Here is a 24,553-nt window from a genome sequence, read left to right on the forward strand (position 1 = left end):
CACTTTGACGTCAGTCTCAATTCTGAAATTATCTAATGAATGTGAAAGATAATCGATTATACTAGTGTCGTCTGCTTTCGAGAAGTTAGGCACGTAAACGAGGCGTTCTTCAGGTTTAGTACGCACAGCTACGTGTTTTATTTGAACGAATACTAGCTTGTGATCCGATATTCCCTTGTCAACTGCTAATTCATAATTATCAAAGCACCCGGCGAGAAATACTAAATCTAGGATAGACTTCGCTGAGCCCGCCGTTCGTGTGTATTCATGAACTATTTGTGTTAAGTCATGTGCAAAAGCTATATCAATGAGAGTGTCACATTTCGAGCACTCTTGTGAACCTACGGAAAAAGAATCCCAGTCGATACCTCGTAAGTTGAAGTCTCCCGAAAGAATAATACGACCATTTCGCGGCTTGTGCTCATCTAAATAACTCTTGATATCTTGTAAGTATGAATCCGACGTATTAGGCGCTCTGTAGATAGCCCCGAGGAGAACAAAGGCATTGCCAATCCTGACGCTGCTCCATACACTCTCGTGGTTTTGGATTCCTTGCAAACGGATGCATTCAACATAATCTTTAACAACTATGGCAACGCCACCTCCTCGGGTTTCACGATCATTCCGTATTATCTTATAACCAGGTGGTACTAACTCATTGTCTCGGATATCAGGATTTAGCCACGTCTCAGTAACTGTGACAATGTGTGGGTCATAAGTGGCTAGGATGTATTCCAGGTCGCCACTTTTATTTACCAGGCTTCTAGCATTTAAATTGACGAGACGGAAGCTGCCGCTTTTGTTAGGCGCACACCTTCAATCGTGGCCCCTTTGCGCTGACGGGTGTGGGTTACGTTTAACCTTGACTCGGCGGTTTTTTGTGGAGTCCGAAAAAAACATTTCATTATTAATGTATATTTTGACGCGCTGTCCCTCCTCCCTTTCCTTCGCAGCGGAGTTCCAAAGCAGCTTACGTTTAGCCAAGGTTTCCTTGGAAAAGTTATCTGAGACTGAAATACCAGTTCCTTTCAGATTCTTACAATTTTTGTAGATCTGCACTTTTTCCCTGTAATCGTATAACCTTAGAACAACAGGGCGAGGCCTTGTGGTCTGCTTTTTTTCTATTCTGTGCAAGCGTTCGACAGTGTTTAGCGTAACATGCAGCTTCTTTTCAATTACATCATTTAGCACTTTACTGCGCAGGTCTTGCGGTGTTTCATTCGGTTCCTCTGGTATGCCAAATACCATTAAGTTGTTCCTTCGGCTCCTATCTTCGAAGCTAATAAGCCTTTCCTGTTGTCTTTGAACAGTTGCGTCCAGTTCCCGCACTACTTTCGTCAGCTGCGAGATAGTTTTTCGTTTTCTTTAAGGATCTTTAGGCTGTCTTCGACCTGTTTAAGCCGCGTACATAACCCCTGCAGTTCGTTTTGAATGATTTTTTGGCCATCGCATAATTCCTTCAGAAGAGCTTGTGTGTTGGGCCCTGGGTTTTGCTCCACGTCTCCGGAAAGCAAAAGACACAATCGTGCAAACAAGGAATACAACGCCTTTGGGCAAGGCAGCACTACAATGAAGCGGTTGTCGCTCCTAAAACCATGAAAGGCGTAATTAACTAACCTGCTCAAGGAACAGAAGTCCATTTTTAGTTGACATGGCTTCCAGCGTGCCGCCTTGCCCAATGAAAGATTTGCCCAAAGGATCCGGCTTTATACACCGAGGTGAAGGTCCCGTGATCCATCCGTGACGTCCTACTTGAACCTCGGCAGTGGCGCCACCGATCCACTTGAAACCAGCAGCGTCAGCAGCCAGTGTAACGGGACACGTGCTCAACGCCTCTGATTGAAAGATCGCGCTGATCAGCAGCACCTGCTCAAGGAACAGAAGTCGATTTTTAGTTGACATGGCTTCCAGCGTGCCGCCTTGCCCAATGACCTTGCCAATTTTGACTTCTTTTAGAGCGAAAGCTGTTATGGAGATCATTTCACCGGCCGTTTTTTGGCGCCGTAGTTGTCCGCCGCCGCCACCGCCGGTGTCCGTAACCAGTATCGCTCGAAATAAGAAAACAAACGAAATAAGAAAAAAAATTCCAGGATCGAACGAGGTTCGAACCGGGGCCCTCTGCGAGGGAGAACAGTATTCAACCTCTGAGCCATGCCGGTGCTTGAAACTGCAAAAAGGTCCTATACAGGCTTCATATCGGGAAGGAACCACATTAGCATATGCAATATAGCGGGGTAGAAGAGTAAAATAAGCACCAAGCGTCGCAGAACGCGAATTCTGTAACCAGGCGTCACACAATGCGAATTGCGCAACGAGTAGCTTGTTGAATGCTTCCAACCCATTACAAAGGGATCTGCCATAATTCTTCGTCGTCATAAGGCACAGTGTCAACAAAGTGCGCAGAATGCCTTACATGCTTTAAGCAGGTACCACGGCTGTCCGTAGAATGACGAAAAATATCACACTGCCTGCTGCCCTACTTCTTAAAAATTACAATTATTTACAGCGTAGTGGGTTCCTCGCAAGTGCACCTGTATTGCTTGCCAAGGAAGCCCATAAGGGCATGATCCATTTACTCGGGGTCTCAGTAAAATTACAATGATTTATAGCGTAGTGGGTTCATCGCAAGTGCACTTGTATTCCAGAAGCAAACGTTGTTGGGCTATTCGGTTCATGTTCTTTCAGAAGCCACGGAAGTGGCTATTTCGAGCAAAGAAAACACAAGGGGAGGGTTAAGGGGAGCGCAACCTTTAACCCATCCCTTGTGTTTTCTTTGCGCGAAATAGCCACTTCCGTGGCTTCTGAAAGTGCACTTGTATTGGTTGTCAAGGAAGCCCATAAGCGCATGACCCATTTCCTCGGGGTCTCAGAAAGTTCTTCGCCCCCCCCCATCTCTCTCCCACGTCAGCGGATGTTATAAAGCATGACGGGAGAGGGAAATAGCGACCGGGCGTCACCCAATGCAAATTACATAACTGGTGGGCCGTTTAGAACTTCCAACGCACTACAAAGAGCTGAGCCATAATTCTTCCTCGTCATCAGTCGTCGCGTTAACAAAGTGCACATAGTGCCTTACAGACGTGTAGCTGGTGCCTTGCTTCTCCACAGAATGGCGAATAATGGCTTAGTAGGGGCTTCCCAACTTCACAAAAAAAATCACAGCATATCCACGGGGTGAATGATGATGAGTGGGGCGAAGCTACGGAGGGAATCATCTGTAAACCGTGAAACTCTTCCGTGAAATGCGCCCAGTACATAATATAAAGAGTGTGAAACATCGTGTATATATTAAACATCAAACTTTTATTGTACTGTTGGTTTACGTGGTCCCTTCATTATCACTTGTGATCGGTGAAATGCAAGGAAGAAGTCCGCTCCCGAGCGAAAGAGCGCCAAGAGCGACCGCATTCCCCGCTCGCCTTGTGCGAATTAAAGGCAAGGCTAGAGGGAAGACAGGACGCGCGTTCCACGACGCGAGGTCGGTAGCATGCCCAACGAAAGTCAACGGAACGCGATCGTGCAAGTGCTCCGGCTTCGCATCGCCTCATGGTTCCATTTAGCGTCCCAAAACCAAACATATTGCTCAAGGTGTGCCTTGCGTTTTTCGTAGAAATAATTTCTTTATCATGTACATTAAGACGAAAAGTTGAAAGCTCACTAGAGTGTATCGCCCGCAAAGTATGTCTTTTAGTGTGATTTAACTCTCGTACGGCAGGGTCCTCGCGCCGTTGCCGGTCCACCTCGCCCGTTGACGATCGGGCGAGGTGGCTACATGCAACTACTACTACTACACTTTAAGAAAAACATCTGGCGTTCTTTCGTTCTGCTTTTACAAAACATCTGGCGTCTTTCGTTGGTTTATTTCATCAATCAACGGCGTTTTGAACAAAATTTTTATTGTTTAATCACGCACAGGAGAAATCTCACCAGGCACTACCTTGGAGGTAAACAATGGCTGCTAATGGCAATGAGAGACAGAAGAAGTCGGCTTTTAGCTAACACTTACACTTCTACTTCTACTAACGTTTCCTACTGGAACATGCCAATGGCTGCTAATGGGGAATGAGAGACAGAAGAATTCGGCTTTTAGTTAACGCGCACGCTGCGAATTTTTTATTGTTCAACAACGCACAGGAGAAATCTCCCACCGGCACCACCTTGGAGGTCAAAGCGTAAGACTTGTTACTCACTACTACGAACACGACGACTACGAGGGACGAACGGGTGCCGCCTTAAGGAGCTTCGCCCCTAAAATGTGATTTATGGCGTAGTGGGTACCTTTCTAGTGTACTTGTATTGTAGCCCCAAGAGAGCTTACAACGGGCTCTAGAAACGCCGTTCTTCCAGCTTTCGCTGTGACTGTGCTGCGGTTTCAGCGCAGGCCTGGCGTTTTTTTGCGTGTGCAGCGCGCTGCTTTCGGAAACGCGAAAGCTGGAGATAGCCAAGTGACCTTCGTTCTCTCTATAGCGTCCATGAAACCTTGCGGTGATAGCACAAGACGAAAAACAGCCCCCATCACGAGATAAGCGCGCGCACGAGACACCCCCTGTAGAGGCTCGCTTGCATCCCAACGCGCGGGGCGACGCCCTTTATAGCGTGCCCTCCATGCCCGTTCTTGTCGCCTCACTAGTAATACCAAGAACACGCTGAAGCCCTCGAGCTCTGGATACCACCAACGGTAAATTGTGTATATAAATAGCTCGCCGTTAGTAAGCTGAATAACATACGCTCTCTGGCTGAGTGGTTTCGCGCCTCACGCTCCGGAGGAAGGGGTAGGTTCCACTTCCGTGACGGAAATATGTCAGGGGCTAGGTGGTGGGCCCCGCCATAAAACACTTTCATGGTAACATTAAACGAGACTTGTCCCAAATAAATCATGAGTGTTTGAACGCCAGTTGTCGCAAGAAAATATGCCACACCTACTACACATGTTACCAGAATGAACGGCGAAATTCGCCGCTATGAAGATTCAGCAATGATAGCGAATCCGAGCCTTGATGCCTCGAGGGTGCATAATTAATCTCAATTTCACGCTTGCACTGGTTTTCGTGGCCGTACATTCCTGAAATTTTTACTATAACTATATAGTGGAGGTGCAATCTTTGCAAAATTCCTTCTGCAAAATTATTAACTTCAAAACAAGGTAGCATACAAACCTAAGCATTAGGATGTCTGGGGAACGCTGGTGATATGATATTGAAAATATTACGACCGTTTTAGTGGGCGGTGCCCATCGGCGGCTAGTTACTTTTTGGCCACTCCTTGATCGTTTTGCACTAAAGTTTAAATGTTATAAACATGATTATCGATCAATTAGGATTCTCCGCTATAAATCCTTATGACTGTTAGCTATGAATAATGATTTGAACGCTTATGTTTTCCAGCATGCGAAATCTAAGATTCTATTGAAGTTAAAATATGTGGTTAAGAAACCAGCCTTCTGAGTCTACATGTGAAATAAGGACAGAGACGATGTCCTGTGAATAGATTATCTTAGCCCTTTTATTTATTTTCTTGGAGTGAATTATAACCGGGATATGCTTAGCAGCTAATAAGATGTTATGTTTCTACTAAACAATCCGTAGCCATTCAAGTGATTTTATATGGTGTCTTACGCGACACGCTGCAATGCCATGTATGTGCCATTTATATATGATGTACATCTATAAGAATCTCAACGAAACATACCAAACACTTGGCGTGCCGTAGAGAAAAGTTGAATGCACGAAAACATATATGCAGAAGCGAAATACTTGAACACAAAACACCTGTATTTGTGCGTATAGTAACCTTAGCTTAAAACTTACTGTAAAACACGAAAATACACTTTGTGAGGGTGCTGTCAGTGATCGAAGCGCGCTCCTTTCGATTGACGACTCTCAGCTTTCAAAATGCCCTTTCAGCGTTAGCGCTATGGGAACACGAAGCGCCAAAAGACGCAGCGCGCAGCGAGAAAGCACCGGCCACTGGACATTGTGAACTCTCCGAAACGACAGGGGTTGAACAATGTTATATATTTCATAGCACTGATAGTTCGCAACAACACTCAGGAGCTGGCTCATGTCGTCAGTTTCAAGAAGCACTTGTTGAAAAATAGGCGCATAGGTTTGGAACGCGCAGGGCAGCTCGTGCTTGATATTTGGATTCACAATTTGAACACAGTACCAAAACGATTCTTTGGTGTACTGGAGTTGATCGCACAGGTTCCTCTCAGATGCCGGTCTCCACAGTTCGGTGACAGCAGCGTAGTATTGTGAATGCCTGCGACAGTCGTTAAACGGCCATTCTCGTCAAGGAGGTCGGACAGACTTGATATACCTGATGCGAAGACCTCGGTTGGATCACGCCATTGACTGATGAGTGTGTGCAAACGAACCTCAGTATGGGATAAACTTGGTGTGCCAGGGTACTCTCTGCCTCAAGTTCCTTAATGATTGAGAGCACGGCACACGAATTGATCTTCAGAAACGTCATATTAACAAGCAAGTCGTGTACAGCGTCAGGCGATAAAATAAGTCATGAGCTTCTCACAATCCGTTCCCTTGGCTTTGTAACTTCCCAAGAGAAAATGGCGAGCGAGTAGTCAAAAAAATATATTCTAGGGCTTCATAAAAAGAGAACCACCTCGATGGACACAAAGACTTCAAGGACATGCCCATGGCCAAGCGCAGAAGACCAAACCTACGACGCAGCTCCCGCGACGACTCAATAGGCCAGGAAAGTGCACGACAAAATCTTGACCTACGTTTAACGAGCTCGTCCTGATTCCATCCTCCAGAGCGTTGTTGAGTAGGTGGCGCGGATCATTGAATGAAGCGCCTTGAATTTTGGGTTGGAGAGTTGCAAGTCCTTGTGAAGCTTCTGGATGTGGGAAGCTAAGTCGGAGCACAATACAGCTGCGTCGCCTAATACAGCTACGCGCGGTAAACTTTAAATCGGTCAAACCAGAAGGATGAACACTTAGAACTTGCCCTTTTAATAAAGAACAGAACCGGTATAATAAAACGTTGGGTGAGTTGGTGTTGGTCCAGGTCATATTGGCCCTTGAAATCGGAGTATATAGGTCTGAAAAAACCGAAAACATGGAGCCCTATCCATAAGCTTTAAAACTCGTTTTTACTTGAGGTAAAGAAGAGGGCGAAAAAACTGTTACAGCGCCCCTTTAGCAGCGCAATCAGATGGCGTGAGATTTCGTCATTTCCTCTGCCACCAGATGACCCTCCCTCCACGCATGTTTGTTCAGAGAGAGGGAGAGCCCGCACACCCATGGGGCCCTGTCAACGATGACACAGCTCCTAACGTGTCGTGACCACCTCTCGTGTCGTGTCGACCTTTCCCATGTCAGACTTACTGTATGATCATTGAAATGATTTATGTATATGATAATATTCTGTGTGCGAATTTGTACTGTTTATTGACAACAAATTATATTGGGCTGATGGCCAGCGCTCTAAAAGCTGGGGTCGTAGTAGGTTTGACGTGCTATGGTGCATCATGTGGTATCCGTGGCTGCGTCGGCTGCTTCGAGAGCACGAAAGTGACATGAAAACGAAATTTTTAGAAGCCGCCTGCGCTTCCATTTTGATTAATTGGAAAGATTTTTCTGCTTTGGTTGTACGCTTGATAAGTCTTGAAGGCATTACAAAATGCAGTCGCTGTTTTGGAGTAGTCTTATATGCTAGGCCAGTGTGTGGTCCCGCAGTCCAGGCCATACGAAACGGAGCCCTGCGTGCCGTCACACGTGTCCTCAGAACAAGAAGCTGCAAGTAGTTTGCATGGTGAAACTTAGAACTGGTAAACAGCAATCGGGTGCAACACGCATGTTATGCCACCTTTCCGAGAGGAGGAATTCTGCTATGGCGTGAAGCTGCGATGTTCGGTGACTAGTTGAAAACGCTTACTGAGACGCAAGCCCGTGCACGCTGACCAGCTAATGTCAATTTTCTCCCGCAAACTGGCCCTTATGTTACCTATTTCCATATCGCCCCAGAATTAGATTGATTGACCTAAAAATTCCACTTGGCCCATCTGAATCTCATTTGCTTTCTATGGACCGTTAAATTCGCATGGCGCGGTTCCAAGGCACTCAGTCCTACATTCCATGAAAGAAAATGAAGGTATGTGTTGTTTTGTGTGAGTTTCAGTAATTAATGGTATTAGCGGGTAATCAATATTTTATTATTCTGCAATTAGTCAACTTCAATCCTTGCTTTAAAATAATGGAATATTAAGCCCGAAATGCATGCAAAATTTGTTTTAGGCTGCATTAGCTTTGAGCAAAAAACAAACACTCATGGCGTTGGTTCTGGAACGCGGCACATCGAACCATCGTCGAACATAGTAGTGTCTCCAGCAAAGTGATCCTCTGCGGCAATATGCACCCAAATGAATTTCAATGACCACTAGTTGTTCACTCAGCAAGTCTGCACGAATGTGCACGCTGCGTTGCATGCTATTTAAAGAAACAGGCGGTAATGACGCGCCTCGTATGTGGATGTGCACAATTGTACACACCACTGCTGAAGGGGATGTCTGATGCCTGATATCAATAGTACTTTATTTACTAAGCCATGGGTGGTTGTGCAAACAGTACGCACGCTATTGTACTGTATTGTAGCACTGACCATTGATTTCGGACTTTACAATAATGTACCATGATCATCATAAGCTTCATCATCCGCTATTATGTCCACTGAACGATGAAGGCATGCTCTAACAATCTACAACGCACCCGGTGCAATCTGAATTCATTTTATGACTGGAAGTTTCTTAACCTCATTCCTTCGTCTAATCCGTTGTCGTCTACGGCCGCGCTTTTAGACTTTTAACACGAAAGTGTTTTTTGCCGGCGTCCACCACGGCCCCACTGACGCATTTAGGTCACGGATATGACGTTCTAAAATATAACGACTAACATATGGCAAAGAAAGAACTAGAAGAAGAAGTTCCGTCACCCGGAATCGAACTTACGACCCATCTATCCCCAGCGCACAGCGACTCCGCCACAGACGGCACGTTCTTCGACATACTAACGGCGTGCTATTTATATACGCCATTTGCCGGTGGCTGTGCTCAGAGGTCGCGGTACATCAGCGTGTTTTCGTTATCACTAGCGAGATGGCGCGAATGGCTCGAACGGCGGAACGGCGCGCGTTGCCTCACGCGTTGAGATGAGCGGGCGCGTCTACAGGGCGTGGTCGCTCCTGCGCGCGCGTATCTTGTACGTCTTGCGCTGTCACCGCAAGTTTGCGCTGAACTTACAGAGAGCACGAAGGTCGCTTCGCTCACTGCAGCGGCCGCTTTTGCGAAAGGAGCACGCTGCTCACCAACAAATAAGTTACAACTGTGACAGTTCGTGCTCATCCTGTGTATACTTGTGCGTTCGTTTCGTGCGTCCTCCTGTGTATTTGAGCAGCGCGCTTTGACTGTCGAGCTCTGACAGCTGTTAGTTCACGCTCATCCTGTGTATGTTCGTTCCGTGCGTCCGTTCTGCTTGAGCAGTGCGTTGCAAGTTTTGAGCTGCTTGCCGTTCTTCACGTGACATTACAACTTGTTGCTATAGCATTCATTCCTTCGCCCTCGAGGCGAAACAATCCAAAACAAGCGCTCAGCTACGTCTGTGAAGGCACGTTTTACTTTCGTGTTATACCGATTCCTATGACAGAGAGATCAGCCATGTTTTTTTCGTATCTACCCAGCTCCTCTAACTGATTGTCCCTGATGATGTTACCTGCCCAGGTCCCATGAGTTGATGTTTCAGTTGATGATGCGACCCGTGAAGGTCAACTGATTTCATCTGAAATCGACTGTGGTATCGGTCACCCCTCACCCTCAGCTATATTCATACACTCCGCTAAACTGTCATACTCTCCGCTATCTTCCGATTTCCATTATCATTACGGCTGGCATCGCGTGGCATACTTATCCATTTGATCGTGAGATCATTTACATGGACACATCAGGGTGATTAGCCGCCGCCGTTGAGGTTCCGTATGAAGTTAATGTTGCCAAGACATCATGTTGCCATGACAACTCTTTATCAGTTACTTGTAGGGACGGCACGCTTACACAATTATCCGCCAAATAGGAAACTTTTTCTGCTTCAATGATGTCGCGGGTGATTCGCGTTTTGCTCTTCTTAATGACGGATGTGTTATTTAGCTCGGGTGCGCAATCCTGACACATCATACAATGGCTGGCTAGGAAGCCTTCAACATTCTTTCCGTCACGCGCATTTTGTTACATTGTTTGCATGCTGCCCTAGCCTATCGTTTAGGCATCTGCCACTTCGGCCTACGTACACTTTTCCGCACTTCAGCAGTGTACCGTCCGTTGCGTGTTTTTTACGCTGCAGTTTGCCATAACATGACTATACCGGCATTTATGGACTAGACGAGAAGTATTGCTTCTTACAACACTGTATTGCTACGTGTACCGCTTACAGCACAATCAACATAACCGCGCCACACCGTAATGTTTAGCTAAGCTTACTTGATATGTTGAGATCCGCATGTTGAGATCCACGAGCAATTCCGTAAGAAAGCATAAAAACAGCGCATGGTTCAAAACAATCTTTGCATACACGTGCAAAAACGAAGGGGCTAACAGTTGCTTCGGCGTCGTTCAAAGCTATGCAAACTGAATCATAATCGTTTCCTAATAATCGCTACATGACACACCGTTGTCTGTGCGACATTAACATATGTCGCACCCTCACATTACCATATGAAATTGTAATTGACCTTGCGAAATGCCCAGGAAAATTAATTTCCTCTACCACGCTGATGCGGCGATTACATAATGTACGTAATGTGAGCTGAACTGCCTTCTTTTACCTTTTTCACATACCTTCTTGCAAGCGACATGAAATGTCACAAATTTTCATGTGGAGTCGATCGACGTTTTACACAAAAAATTGAAACACTGCTATGCAGACCAGTGTTGAGGTATTGGTCACATAGTTTTGCAAAAAATAGGGCTGATCCCTCTGTCATAGGAATCGGTAATACACGAAAGTGAAGCGCGTCGTCACAGAAGTAGTTGATTGTTTATAGTGTATTGGTATATGAGAGCATGTACAGTGTCTACTGTTGTTTGCTAGATATAGCACCGCTTGATGTGGACGCACACACGTTGACGCCTAGTGGCAATATCCGGACGGACAACTTAACAACAATGATCATAATTTAACATATATACGCCGACACCGCATATGGGAAATCTCGCGCAAATATGGCATCGACAAGCACGTAATAAACACTGATACTCGATATGTGCTCCTTGAAAGCTTCGTGAAACGCGATGGGAAATTCGACGCGCGTCTTGTCTTTCCTCAAGCGTCACTTAATTCTCACAGGGCGAAGGGAAACGCGGTGCGACAGCCAGCCAGGCGAGCGTCGGAGAGCTATTTTGAAATAAGCATGGATGCTAAGAGTGAGGCTTGGGCTAAAGCCACCGCCTTGCGGTGTGTTAAAGCGTTGACGAAATTACCCTTTTATTGGAAACGCGCCGAATGGGAGAGTCGTAGCAACGGCGCGTTTTTTTTTCGAGCCTGGTGGCACACATGTCACCGCCCCGTTATAAAGATGATGCTCATAACATCCGTCCATCCATCCATGCATCCATCCATCTACCTATCCATCCATTCATCCATCCATCCATCCATCCATCCATCCATCCATCCATCCATCCATCCATCCATCCATCCATCCATCCATCCATCCATCCATCCATCCATACATCCGTCCATCCATCCATCCATCCATCCATCCAGGAGCACTATGAGAGGAAAGTGTGAAATATAAAAGAAGCGTTCATGTCGCCTCCGCCATGTGTTTGGCGGTAGCTCAGTGGGCTAAACACCCGCAAGCTGTCGTCGCGGGCCGTCAGGTCATGGGTTCGACTCCTGTCAACGAAACCTTTTCTTGTAGTTTTTTTCTTTGCAATTTTATGGCATTCATTTCGCTGACGTATTTACGTGACGGAAATACGTCATGAAAGTTTTAGTGGACCCCGGCATAAAACACTTTCGTGTTAATAATAATATTTGTTGTTATATAATGTGCTCGAATTCAAAGGTTGCAACTGTATAATATCCTATATTACCGAATGAAAAAAGAGTTAGAAGCCGTAGTAATTTGGCAGGAATGGTGTTTGAACATGTTGGTGATAGTGAAAATAAAAGTGTATCTGTAGGCCAGTAACGTTATAAGTAATTATGAACCGAGATTTCCAGACACCGCGTGGCCATTCCGTTTTTTTCTGTATCATACCTCTGTCAAAATCCTGTCTTGGAAGAGCAATGCCATCGGGCTTGAAAAGCCAAGTTATTGCATAATTTTGTGAGACAGGGTTGGAATGGCTTATAAAGCGGAAATTACACAATATCATCCAAAGAAGACATTGCCACGCCGCTATTCCATCTGCATTTTTTACGCAATTCATTGATCGTCCATTAAAGCAGGCTCCTAAGTTTTGCGTAATTTGCCAGTTTTAGTGCAATTGGCAGTACATGAAGCAGCCGATACATTTATGGGTGCGGGCTTGGCTATATATATTTGAATACGACTGCGGCACACCTAAAGAACATTGTATTCGAGAAATAGCCAAATAGAATTTGCAATGATTCCCCGTTAATAATTTTATGGAAGTGAATGATGAAATTACTTTTATACTGCAGAATAAGCCATGGTTCAGCGAGTGCGAGTCCACCAGCCAATGTGCTCATGGATATTGCTGCTTGATTCCGTTATGGACTTCTCAGGCAACTTGCCAACCTCTCGCAGTATTAGGAGCGCAGTGTAGCATCAGAGCCTACAGCGGACAATACAAGGCTTTCTGTCCCTGTGTTGATGGAGGTAAAATACAATTTCATTTTAGCGGCTCCGCCCGCAAATCATTCATTGCAAGCATTCTTGTAATGCTTTCGTTTCGCCGGTGCGTATAATCGTCATCTCCTAAGATATTGTTTTTAGAAACCCATCTACCTTCGATATTGCCGCGTGGTGGTAACGTTGAAGAAAACAACAGTGAGTGTATTCAACACGAAAGTCTTTATTCGGGCGAAACGTCAAGTTACCGCACCAGAAATACACCGTGTACACTGGTAGTGGCGAACACTGTCGTCGGTTGTCGGTAATCCGTTCAGCCATTGAGCACGTCGGCAATCTACACCTGTGGCATAAAAGATTCCAGCGTTTTCTTCGGTGACCGGGTTAACTCGTGTTAACTCTAATGTTCACATGGAGGAAACAAGAAGACATTTAACGGCTCGTTTTTCTTTGTTAGAAGCAGAAAGCAGGCAGAAAAAAGAAGTGTTCCACACTCGCCGCCATGGCTGCGATTAACGCTGACTAACATTCCTAGGCATCGGACGCGTCATTCGCAGGTCGCAGGTTCGGTCCCTGCCGGCGGGAAGTTATGATTTCGTCCACTTTAGTTTCTTCACATTTTTATCCCAATTATTACAAATAACACCCCCTATACTTTCCCTGGCATTCTTGTCTGTTAGGTCTCATTAACATTGTTCACATAGGGAACACATTTTAAATGCGAAGCATTTCTTAGCGAACCTCTGGCACTTTGAGCGTTTCTATCTAGGTATCTATCTATCTATCTATCTATCTGTCTATCTATCTATCTAGCCGCCTACGTCTGGGTGCTCTCATGGTCGCCTCCTTAACTTGATGTAGACCAAAATTTGCATGGGAGGGTAAGAGGATTTGACGAATATGACTGCCGGGTCATGACATAAATAACGTTAAAATCCTGTCGCGTACGTCGTCAAACCCTTTCCACTAGACACGTGTGGCACATACCCGTTTACCACAGGTTATTGACAGTTTATGTCTACCCAGGAACGGCGAGAACAGACATTTGTAACTTAAATGCTAGAGAGTTCAGTAAAACCAACATCGGCAACGTTGACTCAACGAATGGAAATAATGAAAATTAGGATCCCAGCAGGAATTGAACCCAAGTATTCTGCGTGGCAATCAAGTATTCTACCACTGAGCCACGCCAGCTCTATAAATTGGTTTGGAAAAACAGCCTACGCAGGCGTAATATCGGTGCGACGTCAATTGTGGTTGTGGTGCTGGCTATCTAATTTTACAAGAAAGCAATGAACACTACATGATACTCCTGCGATGTGTACTCCTACGATACGGGCGTCATATCAGATTGACGTCTGTAGTTCCAGTGTTGGCTCCGCTTTCATAGCAGCCTAATAAACATTACGTTTGTATTCCTATGATTCGGCAAGCTATATTGAAGCATTGCTCGACCCCGGAGGGATACATTAACGAAAGTTACATATGATAGTAACTTCGAAGTGCACTTCGTCCACCAGAACGACGAAGTGTCCTCTTCATTTCTTAAGAGGCTGGGCGATGGCCTCATGCTGACCGAGGATGATGTCAGATTGATTGACAGCCATTTGTAGACTAGGCTACGTAGGCCACATACGCCCAGGTAGTCTACGAATAGGACAAACACCATCCACTGATGTTGGTCTACCTAGCACTACCCAGGCCTACCAGTCTCGACGGCCTATGCCTCACCAACGCGAAAGGTGGCTTCAGGTTCCGACATGTCGTCGGTTCTGCCGACAGACAATTTGTCGACGAAATGACCGAGGCATCTACGAATTCCAACAGCTCTACTATACCACATACCTCAATACACATGGACCCCTCTTCACCACGATCGCGACCGCATCCTATAACAATTAAGTCGTGACCAGCTGCTGGTGCTCACTGATCACGGTGATGATGCCCTTCTTCAAGAACTGTCAAGAACTTCTTGCACACATGCACACGGGTTCTTGAAACGCGCGTGCGTTCTCGGGACACGTATAAGCACTACATATCAGCTTACCGCTTCTAGTGTTGGCAATACCCACATTATCATTGGCAGCGTTACCCAACCGGAAACAACTACTTATATAACACATATGTAGCTCTTCAATATATATATATATATATATGTGCGTATAAAATATACAAAAATCTTTAGCGTCATTTTGTAACGTGTCGCTCAGTAAAAAAAAGTTACGCCACAGTCACCTACCCGCCGCATGCTTCGCATAACATCGACTCCCACGGTACGTGGGATCTGCCGAATTTTTTACCGGAAGATTCTAGGGAAGGCAAACGTGCTAGAAGACGGCCGAAAGTTACTTCGGCAGATGAGACTGAGAAGTGCGCGGAGACAACGTGGCCGAAGCAAGCACAAAACCGCTTTGATTGGCGAAACATGGGAGAGACATTTGCCTCGCAGTGTGGACACTTATATTGCTGCTGATGAGGATATTCATAGCCCTTGTGGTGCAGTAATCTCACAGGCAAAACACACCTAAATACACTCTGCAGTATGTAACCACCGAAATTGCCCTGCAGAAAAAAGAGTAGCGTTTCGCCGCCGTGTAGGACATGAGCAAAGACTGCGTGACAAAATTTCGTGGCGTGTATTCAAGTGATACGCCCAGCCGTATCGGTAACGATAGATTTTCGCAGTCATCAGGACCTGTTATAGGCATGCTTCAAGCTGATGATGTGCTGATCCTGCCCGACCCTTTGCTTAAAGCTTACCATAAATGTCCAAATAATGAGCATCCCTACAATCACAGTACCATCTATAGCAAGCCTCTAATGTTTCACTACTAACAAACTTTGGCAATGAAACAAGCGTTATGGATACCTGATGCACTGATGCATTCTGATGCACGTACACTTTCACTACGGGTTAGCTATACAACCGTCAAAAGTACCAGCATCCTGCACAATGTGTAATAGATACGAAGTCATGGCTACTCATGAAACCCTAGAAGCTACGTTCAACCTTGCTTGACACAGATTTTGTGCTTAAGCACAAACGAAAACATAGGCGTATCTATCGGGGGGGGGCAAGGGGGGCGGAGCTTTCCCACTTTCGACAGTGGTCACTGTCGGCTGCAGACTGGGAAACTAACAAGTCATGCAAAGTTTTACTTGAACGCAGCAATAACGTAATTTTGTAATAAAACTTGTCCTACGATTCTGCTGTGACGACTGTCCTCCGTATGTCATGACCACGCACTTTAGCCTACCTGCTGTGCGGGCTGCCTCTTCCACGCTTGTGCGTCTTGCGCTCGAGCATTGCAGAGGGGGCTATAGCTCAGCTGGGGCTCTAAACATTACATCAGTCATGACTTTATTTTGTTCTGCCTGGCCTGAAATTGAAGTAATCAGCGACGCAAATATGAGCGGGAACCAGTAAACGTTGTATAGCTCGATCAAACGCTCTCCTTTTTCAGGAAATCCAGTTTTTTTCTTTTAAAACGAATAGCATCGCCACAGATCCATATTCAAGGTGCCGTAAGTTGATGAGTGTGCAGAAGTGTCCACCATTTTCGTTGTGGCTAGCCAGGACAGCTACAATAGATTCTCACTTTAGTCTCCGATTAGCCTACTTCACTTGGCTTATCATATGGTAGCCTGCAGCGATCGCGGCGGCTTGTAATAAGGCAGTGGACTCGAGAACATTGAGAAGCACAGCTTTCAAGTTTGCCCCATTACTTGATATACCTCACCAGGGAGATCATCAGCGTCCATGGTTTTCTGTAGTAAGAAGACTGCCTACCTGCAAAGGATTGTGTCTGTTCCTAATAATGCTTATTTCTCTCTCTACTTCTCTTTCAGCAAGGATGAGTGAGTAGTACACGTGCAAAAACAGCTCAACATCGTTATACAACTGAAAGTATCTATTATACGCATATGAATCCATCTCGCCAGCTGCTATAAGCTGCCGCTGTCAATGTGATTGGCGGGCAGCCTTCTTAAACTACGTTTAGAAAGAGACACTGTCTGGCTATTTAGAAAAAAAATGTTATTGTTCAACGCAGTAATGTGCTCCTTACTGTGCACACATCATTTTAACGCCGCGAGTTTTCGCAGACGTGTGACGTCGCGTAACAAGGAGGCGAGTTTATGGCACATTGAAAAATTTTTGACGAATAGCGAAGAACCAATGACAAACAATACGCCGTATTGAAAATAGTTCATTGGCGTAATATTTTTTACGCAGTCATGAGTGCGTGGTAATTACGCGGTGGATCACTTACGCGTAATTTGTTGCGTCATTTTACGAGCAGGTGCTGTGAGCATGACGCAGAAAGTTTCGAACAATCATTAACAGCTAACGATCTATACGGACGGAAACAATGCGGGGTAGTTTAACGTTATAATCAACCACAATTTTTCAATGAAAATCTGAGCTTACATTGTTTACGTAGGTTATTTACTTAGAGAAACCGGAGGGGAGGAGTAAAGGGCCATTTCACCGCTTCTCCGTCCACCTCCCACCCTAGCTGGGAAAAGTAGGAGGGCAAGGAACGACACCTAGTATATAAATTCGTAGTCATTTATAATCCTATAACTATACACAACCAGCTCAAAGTGGTTTGCTTAAGTATTTTTCGACTGAAGTTGAGCTTCTCCTTCAGAAATACTACATTAGAGGGCTCTAACAGTAAAGAAATTGGCACTACTCGGCTTATCTTGAAGACTTCTGTGAACTACCTAGCTTTGTCAGCTACATGTTCTGTTTAATAAGTGAAAATTTAAGGTACCACACTCACAGCAGGTTCTTCACACTCATCATTTCTACAACGCCAAACTAAGACTGGGAAGTTTGCTGATGCAATGCTCAGATGATCAGGTTAAATTTGGGCGTACTTTTTTAAACTTCATGGCAATATTTCCAATATGTTATTAAACACTGCAGTGTGGTCGCGGTATAGGGCGGCCCAGCCTTCACAATCTGTTTGTGCAGATTCTTCCTTGATCTAGAACAAACAGTTTTGAAAAGCAAGTCATCTGATCAGCTGTACGAATATAAAAAATCACCTCAAATCATATATATATATATATATATATATATATATATATATATATATATATATATATATATATATATATATATATATATATATATATATATATATATATATATATATATATATATATATATATATATATTGTGGGCGTTCATTATACATATCTACCCTCTTCATGCATGTTCATCATCATGAGTGTTCGTCATCTTCATCGGTGGTGGGAACGCTGCTTGATTGTGATATCTCTGCCTCGGGTGTGGTCGCTTCACCGTGCCTTCAGGGCCTTATAAAGGTCGCGTTAACCGTTGCGTAACGAGTGGTGGAGACTGCTAAGCGATCTTCCTTCCTCTCCCATCCTGCTCTACCTCCTGGAGCTCCGCTCAGGTCGCCGTCTGTACCAGGTGTCCGGTACCATGCCTCAGGACGAGCCAACCGGCGCACCTGCATCTACCGCCACTTCCCCGACTACCGCGGCCTATCCACCATGGATTATCAGTGGGCACTAGCGTGGTCCCCCCATGTTCGACGGACTTCGAGGTGAAGATGTGGAGGATTGGTTGGACCACTACGACCGAGTGAGTTCAACCAACAACTAGGATGCTTCGCCGTGTTTCTTTCTACCTCACGGACGTGGCGAAAACGTGGTATTTTAATCACGAAATTGATTTCACGGACTGGACCCATTTCAAGCAACGGCTTCGCCAAATTTTCGGCACTGCCGCAGTTCGTTCTGCCCTCGCAAAGAAGACCTTGGACGCTCGCAAGCAACGACTTGGCGAATCCTACACCTCATACATTGAGGATGTGCTTGCTCTTTGCCGCCGTTTCAACACCTCCATGACCGAATCAGAGAAGGTTCGCCATCTGCTGAAAGGCATCGGCACAATCGCCTTCAATGCGTTGGCCATTCAGAATCCGACAACAGTCGCCGACGTTGTTGCCACGTGCCAACGCCTAGAGGAACTCGAGTCCCAGCGGTTGCCGCCGGACATCCCTGACAACACCGCCACCGCCGATCCCTCGTTGCGTGCTATGATCCGCGCGATCATACGGGAAGAGCTACAATCTCTTGGCCTATCAGTGACCCCGAGTCCACCTCACGCCTCCAGCATTCTTTTGCGCTACGTGATCAAGGAGGAGTTGGCGTCCATGGCCGATCCAGCGTATGTGGACTCTAAGACCCCTCAACTCCACCCAACGTACGCACAAGTCGTCGCTGGTTCACCAGGTGTCGTGCAATCGATGTCTGCACACTCGACGCCTGCCCACCTGGCTTCGATGACACCGAGTGCGCCTAGCCAGCCCTTTCACCCACCATGGCGATCGCCTCCTGCACACGGACGCTAGTGGTCATGGTATTGGTGGTATTCTACTACAGAGAGACAAGTGTTCACGCGAGAGGGTCGTCTCATACGCCAGCCGTGTACTGACACCGGCCGAAAAGAATTATACCATCACCGAGCAGGAGTGCCTAACCGTCGTTTGGTCTGTACAGAAGTTTCGACCTTACCTTCACGGCCGCCACTTTACTGTGGTTACAGACCATCACGCCTTGTGCTGGCTCTCGACACTCAAGAACTTGTCTGGCCGCCTTGGTCGCTGGATTCTTCGTTTGCAAGAATATGACTTCAGTATTACATACAAGTCGGGGAAAAAACACCAAGACGCCGACGCACATTCGCGCTGCCCGCTTCCTTCGGAACCATATAACGGCACCACCACTACCGCACGCGACGAGCTCTCGGCCGTACCTTCTCCACACGTTTCATGCTTAGCTACTATGGGCCCGACTTATTCGAAGAGTGTGGTTCATTGTTATCTCACCAACGCGCCGATCCTTACTGCCGCCGCCTTATGGACCGCCTTGACGGGACTTCTCGGCCCCCTAACGCCCGTCTTCGTCGACAGCTGACGCAATTCAAGCTCGACAACTGCGTCCTGTACCGTCATATCTACCATCCTGACGGTCAACGCTGGGTGCCCGTTCTCCTTCGCTCTCTTCGCTCTCAAATCCTCAAGGCATACCACGACGACATGACCGCTGGACACTTGGGATTTCAGAAAACGTACGATCGCATCAGATGTCACTACTACTGGCCGGGCTTGTCCACAAGTGTAGCGAAGTACGTTGGTTCGTGCACGCTTTGTCAGCGTCGAAAGCTCCCCACATCAGCTCAAAGCGGACAACTACAACCACTCCCGTGTCCGCTGGAACCATTTGAGGTAGTTGGCATCGATCTCTACGGTCCGCTTCCTATGACAGTCACCGGTAATCGATGGATCGTTACAGCTGTCGACCATCTGACACGCTACGCCGAAACAGCTTCCGTGGCTTCTGCATCAGCTTCCGAAGTTGCTGATTTTATGCTCCGAGCCCTAATCATTCGTCACGGTGCTCCCCGTGTCATCCTGAGCGACCGTGGAAAGGTATTCCTTTCACAACTCGTTGACGAAGTGCTCAAGGCATCCGGCACCACCCACAAAACAAGCTCTAGTTACCATCCGAAAACGAACGGGCTGACTGAACCCTTTCATCGCACGCTCTCAGACATGATAGCCATGTATATCCAACCGGATCACAGAAACTGGGACGCAATTTTGCCATTTGTGACTTTCGCGTACAATACCTCCGTACAGCGTACAACCGGTTACTCCCCCTTCTATCTCGTCCATGGTCGTTTGCCCTCTTCTTTCCTCGACGTTTCCTTCTTCTCTGCGCCTGTTAAACCATCTCCATCCACCAGTGAAGAATACGTGTCCCGGCTGCTTCATTGTCGCCAGCTGGCCCGCGTCAACACTGAAGCAAGGCAACAGGACCGCAAGCTTGACTATGATGCATCTCATCGCGCCGTGTCCTTCAGCCCTGGCGATGAAGTGCTCCTCCTTACACCCGTTCGCACTCCTGGCTTGTGCGACAAATTTCAGTTGCGCTTTATTGGCCCCTACACGGTCTTGGAGCAAACGTCTCCCGTCAACTATCGCGTGGCACCCGTTGTTCTTCCAGCGGACCGCCGCTGCCGGGCCGCAGAGATAGTCCACGTATCGCGCATGAAGCCTTTCACAAGGCGTTCTTCTTCGCTTTAAACTGCGGTCAGGATGACTGCTCTCGCGTGGGGGGAAGTTAGTGTGGTCGTTCATTAGGCACATCTACCCTCTTCATGCATGTTCACCATCATGAGTGTTCGTCATCTTCATCGGTGGTGGGAACGCTGCTTGATTGTGAGATCTCTGCCTCGGGTGTCGTCGCTTCACCGTGCCTTCAGGGCCTTATAAAGGTCGCGTTACCCGTTGCGGCACAATATATATATATATATATATATATATATATATATATATATATATATATATATATATATATATATATATATATATATATATATATATGCGGCGGAATGAGTGAGCGACGCCAGCCCCCCCTCGCAAACGAGTTGGTACGCCGCTGAGCGAAAAACTTGACGCGCGGCGAGTGCACGCAATGCGGCTGCCGCGAGAGCACCGACCAAAAAAATGACACTGGCGCTTCCGCGCCGCGCTACCTAGAATAACCTACAGTATAATATCGTACGGAATGTATTGTCTCTGTTTCCGCAAAAATAATACACTTTCATACTGAGAGAACGCTCCCATAAAAATATTTTTTTGTGGAAATTTTCTGAAATTCTCGGAAGCGTCGTTCACAAATTCCATTTCAAACAACAAAGTTGTGTGCCACACTGCGACCGTCGATGTGCCTCATAGAGCTTGTTTGAATTTCACGTAGAAAAATAAGTTCTTTTCTAAATGGTGGCTGACGAGCAAATTCATCCGGTTGAACATGGGACTGGTGCTGACAGGTTTGCACAATATCATCCAGTCGTCAGACTCATGAGTGCCCAGACCGGAGAACAAGCCAGGACCCAGATGATGGGAGATAGTTGCGAGAGAATTGCTCCGGGTGTAGATGGCGCACTGCTCCGGGTGTAGATCGTGAGGTGGCAACCAGTAGCCGTGGTGGCTTTTTTCGGCGTCTCAATCGCTTCAACGCCCAATGGCGCATAGGGGAAAAGTCTGACTCAACCAATATTGCTGCGTCTAGCTAAAGCGCAAGCGTATTTATGATATATGTACTCTGAAGCAAAGGCGATTAAGATGGTGCCTATCTAGCGATCCGAACGATTTGTTTTCATTCCCATCTTTAGCGCAGTGACCGTCCGTTGACCGTTCTGTATGAATGTATCGTTTCCGAAAAAACATTTATCGGAGTGAAACATTTCAGTTCCCAAAATGCGATGTGTTGCTGATGTGCCGTTTTTGCTTGCGGTCGATGGCACATAATTGTCCGTGTTTTTTTCTTGTTGCAGCTCGTTGTGATCCAAGCACATACGTGTGTGTACCACCAGGTACTGATGGTTATATCTACCTTGTGTCTGGGAGGAAACGCAAATAAATAAATAAAGATTACCACATTTTTTCAGGGGCTAGTTCTCAAAATGTTGTAAAAAAAAAACCCATGCGCTACTTGTTCATTATTACTTCTACCGCTCTGTATTATTATTCATTTATCAAGCAGGTATTGTTGTAGTGAGCTGAATGGAAACATAATAAATCGTACAACACTAAAGTTGATATCCTACAGTGTATGCGAGGGGAGTCTGTGTGGTAATTTTGATGCTTTCATAACATATTCTTCAGTGTGCTGCAAGTCTTATGCGTAGTTGTTCCACTTAAAATAGGGCGATGCGGCGTAGCGCTTCTTTATTAAACAGTAGAAACTCTCATAGTGCCTCAAATGGTAACCGCAGAGTAGATGCAAGTGTATAGATGCACGAACTCGAACGTCTCCATTCTGCCTTAGAGTAGCAGCCTCTGCCTTTGGTAACGGCGCTGATCTTCGCTCCTGCAAAACTGCCATCCTGGCGAATTAGGGGCAGGATATTACAGTAAGGTCGTGAGAAGGCTTGAGGTGGTCTATATGAACAGACTCGTGTCCACGGCGTCCCTAATATGACGACGGCGAAGTGGCTGAATTATGTAGTTTACGGGTGATGATTGCTGTACGATGTGGTAAGAACGATGGCACTTCGAAATGCGATTTGTTCAGTCACCAGGGCTGGCTGAAGCGATTCAGAGCCACGCAAAAGTGCACAGTATATAAGATGCTGGAGACTTCGAGCCGTCAGCCCGCAGCCATTTCGTGAGGGCAGTACAGTTTCCACTGATCGCGCTGAGTCCTCACTGCAACCTGTCCCAGAGCCATCACCAGCATCTCTGCCGACACTTTCTAATCCAGTGCAGGCTGCACCATTTCGCAGGAGCACAAATCAGCGCAAGCTACCAAACTGGTTCAAGCAGGGGAACATTAAGTGAACACAATTTAGGAAGGGAGGTGGAAGAAATGTTATAGCACGACGCTGCCTGCCCTGCTGAGAAAGGTGCCGTGTTGTCACGTCATCCCTCGCGGTCTATATAACCTTGTACTATTGTTCAATAAGTGTATGTCGTTACGGTATATATATATATATATATATATATATATATATATATATATATATATATATCATGCTGAAAAATTGTGCTCGTATATGTGGATGTGAGCAGTTGTTATTGAGGCGCTATATTTCGGGAAGAAATTTTGTTTCCTAAAGGGCGCTTCGAACTTTGGGCACGAAAGTGAAACTGTGTCGCGCTAGATAATTTATGTAAAATTACTGCTTTGAGGAATTACTCTGAAACGATTGTTTCCTTTATCTCAAGGCGCTGCTTTTCATGACTTGATTATTTATTCATTTTTGTTTTAAATTTCACTATTCTCGGTCTCGAAGAGAAATTGCAAAATGCTGCATGTGTAGCACGTTTTAGAAAAATACATATTTTTTAGGGAATAATATGTTCCCATCGCGGGGCTTATAGCTTCCTATAATGAGTGATCAAAATGCTGCGTTAGCGAATGAAGCCGAAACATTGGCACAATATTGTGTCAAATTTGGAAAAAATGACATTTTGACTCATATTGCGCCTTCATTTTCGCAATGTAACGATCCAAGTAAAAATATAGCTTATACATCTTTGTGTACTTTGTTTTGTTGGTATTACATAGAGAATGTTTGAAAAGAGTATTTCTTGTTTTAAGCGAGAAAAAAAATTTGTCACCGAATAACCACAAGGCTGTAGAAAGTTTGCCTTTGCCTCGCCTTCACTGCATAGCACGTGAGCGCAAGATTATCGCGGGGGCTTTTTGGCAGCGATCAATGCAAGTCATACAACTACTTGTCACTTGTTTTGGTAATACTGCTGTATGAAACGTTAAAAGGGGCAATAGGCTTAAAATTATGGAATGGTACCTTCCCCCTTGGACCATCAAAGGGCAGGTAATATTCAACCGCTTTATAGTCCAAAGGGCCAGAATTATAATGTAGTCGATGGTCTGCAGGACAGTTTTAGGGCACCGTGTTTGGCTTCTGATATTTATTATACATCGTCTTATGTAATAATTAACGGTACAAATAAGGTATACTTTGGTTAAGTTGTTTTTTATGTTTCAGGTATAGGTCGACGCGTGATTGCTTACCACTTGTTTCCATGATGAAGTGATGTATCCTAGGTGTACACGTTCGAGATGATTCGATATCGTGCGCATAACTGACGCCTCATTCGCCATTTCCGGACGCGATTTAGCATTTTCATCCCCCTCTGTCTTAA

Source organism: Rhipicephalus sanguineus, chromosome 11 (genome assembly GCF_013339695.2).
Source record: "Rhipicephalus sanguineus isolate Rsan-2018 chromosome 11, BIME_Rsan_1.4, whole genome shotgun sequence".
Classification (NCBI taxonomy): domain Eukaryota; kingdom Metazoa; phylum Arthropoda; class Arachnida; order Ixodida; family Ixodidae; genus Rhipicephalus; species Rhipicephalus sanguineus.